Below are 16,951 nucleotides of genomic sequence, written 5' to 3'. Positions count from 1 at the left end.
CACCGAAGTTGGCAGGTTTGAGTCCTGATGCGGACATGGCATTTCTTTAGGAGTGTACCTTCATCTTCGTCACAGTTAGCCAAAAGTGGCAGAAGAACGGCTTAAATTAAGAAAAATAAAATACAGCCACCAAAGTTCATACTTATTTATAAGAGAGCCTTCCCTGTGGCGCAGTGGTAAGGTCGTCGCCTTCTAATGAAGGGGTCCCGGGTTCGATACCTGATGGAGGTTAGTAGTGGGATTGACTGTACTACCAGCACGAGAAAGGAAGAGCTCCCCTCAAGCAGGTTTGGCTATACTTAAAACAAGCTCAACATGCCCATATGAGCTTCTTGCTCTAGTGTGGAACCCTGCATAATCCAAGATTTTTGTAAAAAATCCCTCATGGACTCCATGAGAAAGGAAGAGCCTCCTCAGATTGATGTGCCCACACTTATAAAAGCTACTTCTGTGAGATTGTTGTCCATAAATTTGTTAAAAATATGCCCCTCTTGATATTTTTTTTGGCCACACTTAAAGCTAGGCAATGATACACCTACACCCACCCACACACACCCACCCACACCCACACATATTTACTTCCGGTCCACTTCCGGTCCACTTCCGGTCCACTTCCGGTCTACTTCCGGTCCACTTCCGGTCCACTTCCGGTCCACTTCCGGTCCACTTCCGGTTCACTTCCGGTTTGCCGCAGAGACCCTCTAGAATTGCTCCGTGACTCTCTCATTTCTTACATCATAAACATATGATTTTTCACCTATGAGAATAACACTACATATGGTGTCATCAGGTAATGCCTCATGGAATTCACAGATAATTTAAATGTTTGTCCTGTCATTCACCACAACTTGTTTTCTTTTTGAAGTGTTTATTACAAACATGGGTCTCGGTGCTTTGAATTCATCTGGAGTGTAATACATGTCAGTATTGCCTGTAGTGACCCTTTTGAAAGCCGAAAATGCCTCATATAATTTGAGGAAATCATCCTTGGACATGTCTAAATTGTAATTTTCTCTAGGAAATACCTCATTTCTGCCATTTTTAAGATATATGTTCTTGATGTTGCAGTTATCAAATTTGCTTGAATTTTTTTCCTGATTGTTGTGTCTTCCAGTCTGAAACAATACCACTACAAAATCAGGCATGTCATATTGAATACTGGAGAATGAATTTGTAGCATCAAATTCATAATATGTACCAGTTGCGGGCTTCTGTACACATTGATACGTATAAAATTGCAGAGGAACCTGTGGATTTTTTATTATATCTGCTTTGTATTTAAGAGCATAACTGGCCTCATATTCAACAACAGGGATTCTTAACTCCATAGTCTGAATAATGCATTTGCCTGCATCTGGTAGGGTATTAGGCAGAGCTTCCCCTGTAGGGTTTAATGCACTGTACCTCATCAGAGCATTGTTATCATTTGCAGCTCTTCTAAATGTGATTCTTAAACCACCCTTCCACATAATATCTTTGTAATCTGAGAAGAATCCTGGCAACAGGCGCATGGGGAACAGCACAGTGTGGTTCTTAGATAATATCTTATCACCAGCCTCAAATCCACCTATTTTGTAGTAAGAAGCCTCGGTTTTGGATAATTGTAATGTGGCCAAAGCTGTGGAGGTAATGCCGGGATAATCCACTCTGTTTATAACAACACCATGCTTTCTGATCTCAATTTCAGAGAATAGATGTGGCACAAAATTGTCCACAAGTCTTATATTTGAATTTGCCGGATAATCTGTACCATCGAGCTTTACAACATCAAATTTGATGTATAGATCTGCTCTGTGGGGGTGTATAAATCCATCCCCAACATCAAGATCAACCTCTATCTCTGTGTTGGGTTGATTTAAATTTGCAAATGTCCTCCTGTTTGGAGGGAATGATTGTAGCTCATAACTCTCAATATTTTCCATTTTCTTCTTGTATGTATTTTTATTTAAATGTTAATCTCTATGATTGCAGTTGTTGTGGCTCCAGCAAAATCAACTAATTCTTCTTTCTCATTAGTGACCATCAACTCAATGTAATCTATTCTATTATGACACACAGGGAAATATAATGTTGGGGATGGATTGTAGATGATTGGCTCCATGAATTCTGAATTAGGTTTAAATGTTGCAATGATGCCTGTTTGTTTGTGAGTGCCCATGCCATTTGATTTGGTGATCATACCCTCAGCCACATTACAGTGAATACTCAGAGTCTCTATGGCTAAGAATTTAGGTATATTCATAGCAGTGTGTTTGATGCCTGGTTCAAGTTTTGTGTTGTTCTCAAAGCCTAACAGCTCTCCTATAGTAGCCAGATCCACTGTTTCTGTGGCAGATACAATTTCCACTCTGTGAGTGACAGAATTTTGACTTAACACTACACCTCTGGGTAATTGAGCATTTAGAGTGGACAGATTATACTGCCCTGGAGTGATGACAATTTTTTGATCCCCAACTGCAATTTTGTTGTTGTGTTGTGTAATATTTGGGATCAGGTACATGCCGTAAAATGCTCTGAGAGCTATTGTTTTGGGATACACTATGTCATCATGCAATTTGAGTTTCAATATTGAATTTTGGCTGGTGAGATGGAATACCCCCATGATGTTTCAGATACCACAAGGCTTTTTGAAAATTTTCAATTGATGGTTTATTTATTTGAGACATATATCTAAGAACAGATAAACACAAATGTCCGCAATTAACATCTTTGAAGTTTTGAACACGGGCATTATTGTAATAAAGATTAGCTGATTTTAAATATTTTACTAAATTTTCAGGCGGAACACCTCCAAATGAATCGAACACAAATGCCTTATTTTTTAAATATTTAAGATAGCAAATCCAGTGAGTGCCCTGATTTTTGTACTTATCCAAATTAACAATGCCACACTCTTTGTTGAGTGGTTGTTCCGGTAAAGAATCAGACATGTACACACCTCTAAAATGTTTGATGCCCAGTGGCTTGATTAAAGCTTCAATATCTTGGTTTGTAAGCGGCTCTTGTTTTTTTTTAAACTTATTCATGGCTCTCTTAATACCTTTGCCCTGTTTCTCCATTGCCAGGTTATGGCGCCTCTGCTCATCTAATTCTGCCCTATTTTTCTTGGCATCTATTACTGTTTTTGCTATGGCGGCTGATCCCCCAGCCAAGCTCCCAACAGCCCCGAGGGCAGCTAAGATGGCGGGGATGGTAAATATGAATCCCCCTACATGTGATTTTTTTCTTGATTGCTGTAATTTTTTTAATTGGGGGGTGCTAAGTAATAATTTCATCCCATGACCCTTTGCAATACAAGAGCTTTTTTTCTTGCGCTGCTTTTTGGTTAAAAAGCTGTCAATAGTTTTAAGAGATTTGAGACCTGCATAAGGTATTTGATACATAACACCCTTAGCCTTCATTGTAGGTTTATTATATACATATTCACAACCCCCACCCCAGTTTTTGTTTGGTGTTCATAGCTATGGTGGTTCCCAATGCTGCTATTTTTTCACTCAAAGATGCATCTTTGCTTACAAATCTGCCAAATGCAGCCTCTTCTAATTTCTTGTCTGCAACATGTCTCTTGTCAAGATCAGAATGCGTGTTGTATGCAATATCATGGTCTCTGCAAGCAGCATCTAAAGGATTAACACCAGGATCACCTCTGTTTAATCTATGATCCAATTTTGTGCCTGGACCACAATACTGATAGCCTGGAATATGTAGTTCAAATGGCAGCTTGTTTATAATATCATTAACAAGGCCCCGACCCTCAGAAATATTCCAAAATTTAGGTGGTAGAGTATTAATAATTTTTATGAGATATCCAATCCCCTTAGTGTCATTCACTATAAAATTAGACAATTTTGTGCTTATCATGTCCATAATTCCAACCTTTTCATTGTAAAAATTGTGGTTCCCTGCATTTTCCTCCCCAGCTATCACCAATAACCTATCTACAAGTTTCCTGACATCATCAACCCACACAAATTCTTTAGGCAGGGTGTTGTATTGTTTGATCCCACTGCCAGTCTTGATTTGTGACCATATGGGCTTGATTAAATTGTTGTATTTTGCTCCACTGCTCGACTTGACTCTTTTTTGTGTGGGATCATTGTTCTGGTATAGAGCATCTGATTTTATTAATATTTCTTTGTAATCCTCATAATCCTGATCTGTATAGCTGCCAGGTCTCTTCCTAGTTATCAATTCCCACAATCCAGGTGTTCCGGGGTACTTAACAAAAGCACCTTTTTCTCCGAGACGAGATTCTGAATATACAATTATATCATCTCCCATAAATGTTACTCTGAAATTGCCAATTCTATGTATGATGCTCCCATCAAGCTCTGTGTCAGCATATAAGCCAAAAACCTCATCTTTGTTGTCTTTAGGTGTGGTTAAATATTTTTGAGCAAGAAGACCCAATTCAATAGGATCCTGAGTAGCTTCAATTCTTCGAGGAGCAACAGGACTAGGTGTATGAATACTGGAAAGTGGGGTGAATGGATAATCTAATATGTTCCTTGCAGCTACAGGTACAAGCTCTGTGATCAAATCTTGATTTTGCTCTGTAACAGTTTTGATATTTTTACCTAAATTATTAATAGCATCAATTACAGGCTGTTCTGTTTGTTTGTGTTTTTCATAAATTCCCCGGTTCTCTGATTTCCATCCTTTAAATCTTTTAACAAGATAATCTCTTAACTTAAGATCGTCAATGATTGGCCTTTTCATGGTTATTTATATACGTCTCAACGTCTAGAAAATCGTTGATTTTATTTCTGTATTTGCCAGTATTGGGTGTTCTTGTCATATCAATTGTGACAAACCCATAACCGTCCTGGTTCCAGCAGCTACTGCAAAACTTGGAAAAATCATTGTAGCTCAAGTCCCCACCTACATATTCATCATGTATGTGTTTGAGGTTGGTATGATCTTGATGAAACACACATATAAAATTGCTGTTGTCTCGGATCAGTTGCTTGGGTATTTTTGAAAAAGTCTGTGCCAGGTAGAAGCAATCAATGTTCTTGTGCCGGCCCTGTGTAAAGAAATTTCTAACCTTGTTTTGATTATCCAGTATAACGTCATCAAACACAACAACAGAATTATCGAGACAGTCATGAAGTGGCTTAACATCTGGTTCAAAAGTGGCAATATCCAGTCCATCATATAGCCTCATCAGTTGCTGATATTTTAATTGTTCCAAGCTCTTAGAGAAGATATACAAATGCCTGTTTTTCCAGTCTAACCAGTTGGGTGCCAATAAAAAATTATCAACCATTAGTGTAGTTTTACCACAAGCAGATGGCCCAACAATAAGACACCTAATATTATCAGGTAGCAAGTTGCCATTTCTCTTATTCTGTTGTTCAGCTTCTGGCAGCCTTTTTATAACATCCCAGGTGCTCATATTATCACTTTGTTTGCATCGATCCAGCTGTTTTCCGGATGACCCAGCCATTTGACAAATAACTTGTTGCCTTTTCTGCGGATAAATTTTTCTATGAGATATGTGTCAGGCTGTTTAGTTTTGCTCAGCTCTTGTTCATAAAACCTGCCTTTGAGAATTTCTCCTCGGTGATCCCTTATTATATATGTGTTAAGGGTCCCGGGTTTAACCTGAACCACTGTAAATAATTCAGTGCTCCAGTTTCTTGTAAAGCCTCTCTTGAATAAGTGCTTATATTTGCTTATTCTTACTTGATCCCCCACCTTGTATTTGGCCTTTCTTATTGTTGGCTGATATCTAGGATAATAAACAGTGCTGATCAATTTTTGCTCATCAGATGAAGTTACTTCAGAGGGTTTCATGTTGATTGTAGAATGGACCGAGTTGTTATATTTATGTAGAAGTTCTGGAAGAATATTAATCCATTTATAATTACCTTGGAGGGTAAATTGTTTATACATAAGATTTTTTAAGGTTCTGTTGAATCTCTCTACAATTGAGGCTTTGAGATCACTGTAACTCGAATAATGTTTTATTGACTGGCTTTTAATAAATTGTTGAAACACTGAATTATAAAATTCTTTGCCATTATCTGTTTGCAAATAGCGCGGGGATCTTCCACTCTGATTGATGATTGTCCTGATGGCTTCTGTAACACATGTTCCAGTCTTGGATTTGAGTGGCACAGCCCAGGCAAATTTTGAAAATGTGTCTATCACAGTAAGTAGATACTTGTAGCCCTTGTTGATTTTGTCTAAGTTTTTCAACTGTCCACTTGCTAATTCAATCAAGTCGCTCTGCCATAAATCATCTATGCCCTTTGTGACTACTGGCAGTCTCTTATAATTATGTCTGGCTTGTCTGTGTAATTCATCAACAATAATTTGTCTAGACATAATATGTAAACAAGAATATTGCAACTATGGGGTGTTCAGCAGCTGAGACTGCAGGATTTTCTAAATATAATTTGTCTCCAATATGTATTTTAAATTCCAGAGAGCCATCATCTTCAGTATAGGCTGTTTCTAATGTATTGGGGTCTGTAAAATCCTCCAATTCTACACTGGTGATTTTCACTTTGTTCTCAGCATTTGTTATTGATAATGTAGGGTAGTGGTGTGCCTGTGGCTGATGCCAATATTTGATCTTGATTGGTCTCAATGTGCCCCCAACAAAAAATTGGTAATAAAATTGTGCAGGGGACAGCATATATATTTTGCCACCTGGTGTAAATGGAGAATCATATTCTCTGTTGGGGATGCTGTACAATTCAAGAATTACTGTATGTTTTGGATTCTCGATTATGCCTGTTATTTCTTTTTCTGCTGTAAGCAATCTCCTTGTTACAGATTCAAGGTGCTCATTGATGGTTCTAACAATCTCATCGTGCCCGGGCTTGATTCTTATGTCCACAGCAAGTTTTTTGTATTGTTGCACAATCTCTTGTAGCTGCGTGGCAAAAACAGACAAAGCACTTGCTTGATTGGATTCCATGGTCCCTAGCTGTTGCTTGATATTAGCTACAATTTGTTGCAAATTTTCAACAATTGCCAATTTTGAATTTTGAGCAGTAAGATCATGGACCTGTCTTCTGATATCCTCAAACAGGGCATGCAGTTCATTAATATGTTGATTGGTTGGTAGAGTGGCCACTGTCTGAGTGAGTTGTTTGATCTCTGCTTGGATATTCTTGATATCTTCTGATTTCAATATCCTATTCACTGCTCTCTTAATATTTTTAAGTTCCTGTGATGTAGGCAAATTTGACACTGTATTTTGCAAAGATTCAAGTGCCAATTTCACATTATTTAATTCAGAAGCATCAGCCACATTTTGCATAGCATTTTGGAGCAGGGCTATATCTGCCTGACAGGGTGTGGATTGTTGTAAAATTTCAAGCTTTGTTTGGATATCATCAATCAAGTGATGAAAATGAGATAGTTCAGATTCAGTGTTAAGGTTTTCAAGCTTTGTGATTTGTTGCTGGACACTGATGAGGGTATCTACAATCCCGGGCAATCGGGATTCTAGTACATTTGCCAAATCATTTTGCACTGCTGCTATTGTACCTTCAAGATGGGTTATGGAACTTTGAATTTTTCCAAAATCTTCATATGTTTCAAGTTGCAGCTTAATATTTGCCACACTCCGAGTTATTGCATTCAAAGCATCAGATGATGGCAAGTTGTTCATAAAATTTTCAAGTGTCTCAATTTTTTCTTTAACCTCGGCTATGGCATTGTTCAGAGGATCTAGATTAGGTATTTGGAGTGATTGAATCTGTTCCTTTAGAGTGGAAATCACTAGATCAAAATCTTCTTGTGATTTTATGCTTTTGACAATTGTTTGGAGCTGTGCCTGGACATTATTTATTTGCTCTTCTAATTGTTGTTTCAATTGCTCAGAGTTGTTAGCCTGGGTCTTAAATTTGGCTTGAAGAGCTGCTACGGCTTCTTCTAAACTTTGAAAATTATCCAATGTGGCAAGGTCAGTATATTTCTGAAGCAGCAATTTGAGTTCAGAATCAATTTTAAGAAGAGGGTCCATGCATTGTGATTGCAAATTTGTAATTTCTAATTGAAGACTGGCATTGAGTGTTGTTTGTAAAGCTTGTAAATCACTTCTTAATTTCTTGACTCTGACATCAAGCATCAGAATCTCATCACTGTGATCTTCATGCCTTGTATGGCCAAATATATCATTAGGCATTTTGATTATTGGTTATTTATTATAGAGTATCTGATTCTTAATTCTATAAAAAAGGGTATAAGCTTATCATAAGATCCAGGGACCTCAATATATAAGCAGTCACCAGCAGAAACAGTATAAACAGTACCAGAAACCATGTTTGAGTGCTTAATTCTATAAATATTTCTCCCTATTGAAATCTTGACATCACCCTCAGGAGTTGTAATAAATTGCAATTGCCCACCTACAGGTAATTGGTAGTGATTTAAATTATTGTTAAATATGTACAATGTTTTACCTGTTTTATCATCAACATCTGTAAGTATGCTGTTCAGATGAATAATTAACAAGCCACTCAGTTTAGACAGCATATCAGAAGAGGGTTGTGGTGTTGGCAGCTCCATAACAGCCTGTTTTTTGAACCCAAATAAGTTCATAGGCATGTTTATTTATTTCAAATCATGCTCTGTAATTGGGCATTGATTGCCACTTCTCAAGTCACAATGACCCCATGGTAGAGTATGTATGCCACATGATAAAATACATCTCTTATCATCATGTGGGTCCAGAGCCACTTTTCTTACAATATTTGTAGTCAACAAGTGATCTTTACTCTGAATTCTGCATTCTGATGTTCTAGTGGTGCTACATGATTTGAGGCAATTTTTATAATCTTCAAATTGGAGCTCTTTTTCCACAGTTACTCTGCCAATGCCCTTGGCCTTTTTGACAACAGCACTACATGTTTTAAAACTGTACATCTTGGCACTTAACCCAGCAAATTCCACAATAGCATCACCAAGTGTTTCATCTTTTAACTTGCCAGGCACCTTTTTGTTGTGGGGTTGAATCCTTGTATGTTCACTGGTGTCAAAGTATTGAAACAATTCAGGCTGGGACATATCTTGATAAACATCTTCTGTTTGAATATCAAGAACAAAACTATCCGTGTCCATGTACATCAATTTTATATTATCACCATAAAAAGGTTTCAACACATCATAATACAATGTTAACATATGTAATTTGGCCAATTCCAATATCACAGCCCCTACATAAATAGGTTTATCAAACTTGATCTTTGTTTTCTTCATGTTGAAAAGTGCCATGTGCTCATCATAAATTCTTCTGTAATTGAAGTTGGGTTTTGCAACCAATTTTTTGCTCAGGCTGGGGTCAGTAATTAATTTAACATCGGTATGTTTTCTGACATTTTCAATTGTTTTGCCATACACTGAATTCACCATCAATTTAAACAAGCCCTTATCAAATTGGCTCTTTGCAGATGTTCGAAGCTCCGTATTTGTATCAATATATGCTTTCAACCATCTTGAGTGCCTGAATCTCAAGACTTTGCCAAGTTTGGTTACTTGAACACCATGATGCATCAGGAACTGGAGGTTTTTGTAATATACGACATAGCCTTGTTTTGGCTCCAGTGTCATCATGAGCTTCTTCTGTTTAGAGCCAGGTGAGCACTGAACCTCAGGAATTGGGGGCAGATCAGAAAATTTGTTGTGTAAATCATCAGGAATTGTCAGATCAACCTCTAAGAAGAGGCCATAGTCACTGTCATCAAAATCCTGAAGATCTTCAATATTGAAATCTTCAACCCACTCAAGCCCTGCATATGGCAGTTTTTGCATCATAGCGTGACCATAGAGGCTGTTTGCATCCACATACAGTATATAATTTGATGGCAATTCTGGATTATAATCAGGCATGTATTTGTTATTTGCTCTGGCATATCTCTGGGAACATTGCACCATCCCTCCTCTTATATTTTCCTCCATAAACAGATACATATCTTGATCTTGGATCAGATCCAATGGCTTTTTGGTGTTTAAAAACATTGCATCCCATGCTAGGCCCGGGGCACTGAAAAAATACACTGGATCCAGTCCATACTTTTGCATGCAAAATTTTCTGAACGCCTGTATTACATCGGCTAAGAGAGCGACATCAAGTTTCAAATATGCCATGTGATATTCACGAAATGTCTGGCATTTTAAATTGTTCCACATCAACTGAGCATGGTGATAATCATCATCAGTGATTCCAGATCCTCTGATTTTGCTGTAAAACTCTTGTTTGGGTGGCAGAGAACGCTCATCAAATTTAGAAAAATCTGTAACATAATCATATGGATATACACCCTTCCGCCTAATTAATTTCAGGTCCTGATTTGGAAACAATGCACGTGTGATTTTGAATTGATAATCAGGTAATTGAGTGGTCAGTGTACCCAGGCTAGCAGGTAAAAATCTGTAAGAATCAAGAAATCTTATGTGAAAAGAAACACCATTAACTTTAATTATCTTGCTAATAGATATATATTTCTCATCATTTTCAGCTAGAATATTTAAATTCTGCTTCTCAAACCCCTCGTACCTGATCAGATGATGATAATCATAATTGGATGCTCCATGGCAAAATATGGGGACAAATCTTGGTCTCTTGATCTTAATATTACAGCTATTACACAGGGCCATTAAAAATTTACCATCTGTATGAGAATGGTGATGTACCTTGATATTTGTATCTGAAAATTCAGAATCACATACCGGGCATTTTTCTGCATTGTTGAAATCCTCAATCTGTTTCTCTGTTAAAGGCAACATGGGCTTTGATTTTAATAAGATGTTAGATGCTATGTCACGGCACTCATTTTCTATTCTATGTGCAAATATTTTGATGGCATCTGGTCCCAAGTATGAATCTTCTTTAGTAACAACACCACCCTGTACAACCGCATAACAAAAACTGGAAGGTTCATGTAGCTGGTATGGTGTAAATGAGGATTCTTCAGGATCTGGATTGCAGAATGCAAGAGGTTTGAGGTTTGATTCAAAATCACAGAAAATATATGCTGGGTGTTCCGACCGGGCTTCAAACTTTTTGAATTTTGCTTTTTCACTTGGATTAGGCATCACCATATGAACAGGTTTATGGTTCCCACAGTATTTCAGATGCTCAATTAACTTGTTTTTAGCAATTTCTGCACTCTCTTCCCGAACCCCATTCACCATTTTTTGACCATAAAATACAGTCAAACATCTTCTGCACAACTTGAATATTGTCTTAGATTTGTCTAGTTGTGTTCTGACTAAGGCTTCAAGATTACGTATCAGAGTGTAATGATATTTGCCATCCCCTCCAATTAAGAGCAGATCAATCGGAACAGCAGAATCATCATCAATTGTACTGATTCTGAGAGGTTCTATCAAGCAATTGCCAGTGGAACAAATAAATACATTAATAGATAATTGTTTGCCATTCATATCCCGGGCCTTTTCTTCAAATTTATCAATATTCTGAACAGACATTGGATATTCCAAACCCTCCATTGCATCGTCAAAAAGATGTTCATGTTGTTTGTAATAATTTATTCTCTGAGGATTCCTTGAAGCTGGAAACAGAGCAGCTAATATACACCACAAAAAGCATTTCTGGTCGGTATTTTCTATATTGACCACGGCTTGTTTGTTTTTAATATTGGCAGGTAAAGGCAGATATGTAGATCCTCGTAATGGGCTGAATTCAGAAATATTAACATAGAGCCTGTGTGAAGAGCCACATAGGCTCCATCCACTCTCTTTTGCCGCAAATTCAGAGTGTTTAATATTCAATTGTTCTATTAAACTGCTTATTATTCTGTCTGAATTTGCGTTTGAATATACCGGTACAGTTTCTGTTATGTGGGGCTGCGTAAATTTTGTGCCGTTTGGTTTCTTATATTGAGTATACAATTTGAGGGACAGCTTATAAGAGCCATTTTGTGCATTTAGAATTGCCTGCAGATCAGAATTTATACTGTTCAAAAAATTCTGAATGCTACATCTTGGCTCTGATATAAACCGATAATCCCTAAGTTGGGCATTAAAACTGCTATGGATGGGTTCATAGCGTGGCTGCTTTGCTGCTCTGGCATTAAGAGGTGCTTCATGATTCCTTTTCAGACCAGATGTGGATGGTTGTGGGGGCAATGTTGATGACTGTGCAGAGCAAGTATCTTTATGTTTATATCTGAAATATTCCATGTTATATTTTCTATTGCATTTGGGGCATATTTTTGTGGGAGTTCTGTATTTGTTTGGGTTACAATTTCTTTGGTGTCTGGCCCAATTAGAGCTAAATATATTTTTTTTGCATTGATTACAATATTTTTGATTCGGCATTTTTGTTGTTGTTTATTATATACAATTTCCTGGGTTTCAATTCAAAACTTTATGCTGGATCAGATGGGTTCAGCAGTGTGATTTGTGTGTATGTGTGTATATATGTATATACACTTAATATTTTTGGCTTTGGTATTTATATACAATTTCTTGGGAATCAAGTCAAATCTCAATCCTGGATAAGTTGGGTTCGGTACAGACAAAAAAACTGCTTAGCTCTATGTCAATTAGTTCTTGATTCCCGAGCGGGAATATTAAATCCCACAGCGGGGCGAGAATCTGAAACTGCCCCAATATTGATCGCACAACTCCGCGACGCGAGAATAGAACTCCCCGGTGCGGGAAACTGGCCGTACCGTAGCCCCTCGGTGCGGGAATTTGAGGAACTCCCTCAAATATTGATCCGTACAGTAGAACTGGCCGTGGCACAAATCCTTTTTCCCCCTCTTTCCCTCTTTTTGCCAAAAAAAAAAAATGGCTTTTATGGTATCAATGTTTATTGTTTCTATGACCTTACTTGGGTTATTCCGCCAAATTATATGCTTCAAGTCTCCTATACTTTGGTGGAGCCTGTTCAGGTTCTATCCCCCGCGATGTGGGTTCCACTGCCGATCCAGCAATGGTGAAGAATCTGCACTGTGCCCTGCCTTATATACTCTTTTTGGACCCGACCAAAACCTTGCTTGCTTTAGCCGACGATCAAAACCTCTGTTTATTAACTGTCCAATCTTGTCTATTCTTGCCCTGTCTTGTCCAATCTTGTCTGGACTGGTCCAATCTTGTCCAATCTTGTTCTCTCTTGTCCAATCTTGTTCAATCTTGTCCAATCTTGTCCAATCTTGTTCTGTCTTGTCCGATCTTGTTCAATCTTGTCCAATCTTGTTCTGTCTTGTCCAATCTTGTTCAATCTTGTAACCGGAAGTAGGCAAACCGGAAGTGGACCGGAAGTAAATATGTGTGGGTGTGGGTGGGTGTGGGTGGGTGGGTGTAGGTGTATCGTGGCCTAGCTTTAAGTGTGGCCAAAAAAAATATCAAGAGGGGCATATTTTTAACAAATTTATGGACAACAATCTCACAGAAGTAGCTTTTATAAGTGTGGGCACATCAATCTGAGGAGGCTCTTCCTTTCTCATGGAGTCCATGAGGGATTTTTTACAAAAATCTTGGATTATGCAGGGTTCCACACTAGAGCAAGAAGCTCATATGGGCATGTTGAGCTTGTTTTAAGTATAGCCAAACCTGCTTGAGGGGAGCTCTTCCTTTCTCGTGCTGGTAGTACAGTCAATCCCACTACTGAGGTTCATTACACAGTGATTCGGATCTCACTTTTAACTGTAAGTCCAGTCCCGATTAGCCTATCTGTGCATAAAGTGGACTTAAAACATCAATTCAGTTCAAATTTATTTGTAAGTGAAACCGTAGAATCTATCTGTTATAAAGTTATAATAGAATTATCTTAAAAAAATTATGTTTCATTCATTTCCCAGTATCTAGTTTAGTAAAAAGGATTTTTTCAAGAAAGTCGACCACATAACTCATAGGGAACGATAAAGAAATCAAAATTACATTATTATATCTTTTGAATTTAGATGAGAAAATTGATTACTTCTTTATGAAAATCAGGAATTATTTTGTTTCTATTATTGTGAGTCGAATTTTCATATTTCCTTCCCCGCATTCTTCACCTTAATCCAATCCTCCCACTCCGACCGCCCCATCCTACTATCCTCCAAAGAAAGGGACCGCCACACTTCCAAGTTCTGTTTTAATGACCAATGTTGAACAACTTTCCTAATTGCCATTAATAACCACAATTTGTGTTAGGAAACAGTTGTATGAGGCAATCCTTGGAGGCGGACCTTGTAAGGAAAAGTACTAATGCAGCAATTAGAAACATATATTTTTGTCTCCGGGCAAGTTTCTTTGTTCTTTTACACCCTCTTTCATCCTTTTTCTTATTACTCTTCTTCTCTCTCCCTCTCTCTCTTTCTCTCTCTCTCTCACTTTCTCTCACTTTCTCTTCCGCTGCTTGCCTTTGCAGTATAATTAATATTAAGAAGGCAGTTGCAGCGTAATAAGTGGGACTTCTTCTTAAATGGGAAAATAAAGACTTTCATAATTTCGTGTAATTACGGGAGAAACTAGTTTGTCTTGTTCAGGTTATTTTTCCCCAGACGAGAGGGAGTTGCTTGTCACAGTGGCTGCACGACAGACATAACAATTACAGAATAAAGATGGAAATCGCTAAGTGACGTTATTTAATTGGTGGCATCCTGTAAACAACAAATTTTGAAATTATTTTAATCAGCGTTGAGTGGAGGGGCATCTTGCCCCTTCTCCTCCCTTTTGGGTGACTAATCCTTCCTGGGTTTACTGACACTTACCAAATTGAAGGGAGGGTCGTAGGGTTGTGCGTTAATTCTGGGAAATGTATTTTCTTCGATTAGGGCATCGGTTATAGAGGGGAAGGGAGAGGGGAGTACATTTTGCGGATATTAAATTTAGCGCCCTTCGAGAACGTTGTAGGTGTCGGAAAAATATGTGAAATCCTACATACTGTAAAAACTTTACTGGAGAAGTTAGTTAGTGGCTAAATTAGTCACCTCTTCACCTCTTGGATTAATCGTGTCGATGAGAATGAATCAGTAGCACGTGAGGGCGATGATAAGACGAACGAAATGATGCAATCAAACCTTGTGTCTGTTTCAAAGTCAAGACTTTTGAATACCTATGTAAGGTCAACCTGTACGCGCGCGCGTGTGTGTGTAAAGGTAAAGCTACCTCCTACACGCCGTGAAAGCATCTGCGTGGGTGATGTGATCAGCACCACGCTCTGGCCGTTTTTAACCCTAGAGTTGTCCCCAGTTACGCGTTTATTAGAAGCTGGGTGGACCCCAGGGCTGCTTCAAACTGGAACATTACTATGAAAAATACAATCTGAAATCACCCATCCCGGAATCGAACTCAGATCTTCAACCTGGCAGTCACACACCGTACCGACTTGTTACTTTCTTCCTGGACACTTAAAAGCATCCCTCCGTTCCTGCTGTCGGGAGCACAGACTCTACTGCTGGGTCTACTCTTAGACCAGTTCAGGAACATGGTAACAGAAGGAACTCGAACACACTGCTTCAGTACACAGACCAGTTTCTTTGGAGAAGACAACTTACATCCATTAGATAGGATAGGACAGGACACGAGAGGATTAATCATTACTAGGCTAAGTAAGCTACACCTGATCATTTCTATTCTATTACATGTATTTGCTTTTGTCTTTCTTCTGCCCTTGTCCTAAGTACGTAGTTTACTCAATTTAGTGTTGCTTATTGAACCTGATATTGCGATGGCCACCAATCCGAATACTGTCCAGCGAAGACGCTGCATGAGTTGTGTTCCATTAAGCCGGTTGCAGTATATATTATCTTATGCTACTTCCTACTTTGTGCATTTGTTACTATTAAGTTAATCTAGACTCTTGATTTTATAAATCCGCTTCCTAGGATCCCGTTGACCGATGTTGCTGACGATTGGGTTGATATGATGTGGCTGTTTTCTTCCAAAATGTTATCCTTTCGCGTTGCATGTAGTCGTACAACGTTTCTTGGTGTAGTATTTCGCGAATATACGTGTTGGGAACAAATCGATCGGTACCAAATATTATTCTTAAAGCTCTCTTTTGTACACTGTTGCAGCGATCTTTGGTATGAAGGCGCGCTATGCTGCCAGACCACGCTCAGCACTGCTCTGATTGATTATCACATTGAAAAGCGTCTTTCTGTTGTTGTTAATGTGGCATTTTAAAATAACGGGTGCAGTCCAAGACGCGTGTTTCCCTTATATGCAAACTTTTTTATGTGTTCTTTAAACGTAAGACCTTCATCTAGTAATAATCCTAAAGATTTGTTTTGTTTCCTGTAGATAGTGTCCTGCTAGCCTTAAGTTTAAAGGATGTCTTTTCCTTCTCTTTGTGAAAAGGACGGGTGTTAATTTATCTGTATTCACTCTTACTGGGAATCAGTGCCGGATCTACAAATCTTGCCCTCCCCCCTGGAAAATATTACCAAAGGCCCCCTCTACCTACCTACCTTTAGACACACACACACACAAAAATATAAATGTGTGTGTGTGTCTATATACAGGGTGTCATTTTAATGGCGCCCACGGACCACTGGAACTTATAGAGAACATCAAAACAAACAACTTTTCTCAGTAAAATATTTCTGGTTGGTGCATCGTTTCAGCGCTACAGTTGTTAAAAAAAGCCCGTTTTGCCGCCTGAATGCTGGCAACCACACACAACATTTGATTGCATTTGTGACGTCATATCCCGTCGTGAAGCGATGCGTTCCAGGGTTGCCAGGAACACACATATTCTATAAAAAATGACATAGCTACAATCCGCCATATTATGTACCGTAAAACAAAACGAGAAAACACGTTCTGTAACCTAACAGGAAGTAAACAAACGATACGAAAAAGGGTAGAAAGGAAATAGAATTGAAATTGAAATGGACATATCGAATTTTGTCTCGGCTTAGATGTCAAATATTTGCAAATCTAGTTACTAAGTTGGCATCTACAATTTAATCTATCCAATTCGTCCTTCTGATACTAGTTGTCTGTGACACACTGAACAGATAACAAAATA

Source organism: Lepisma saccharinum, chromosome 11 (assembly GCF_977018435.1).
Source record: "Lepisma saccharinum chromosome 11, izLepSacc3.1, whole genome shotgun sequence".
Lineage (NCBI taxonomy): Eukaryota > Metazoa > Arthropoda > Insecta > Zygentoma > Lepismatidae > Lepisma > Lepisma saccharinum.
This window is presented reverse-complemented; position numbering follows the sequence as displayed.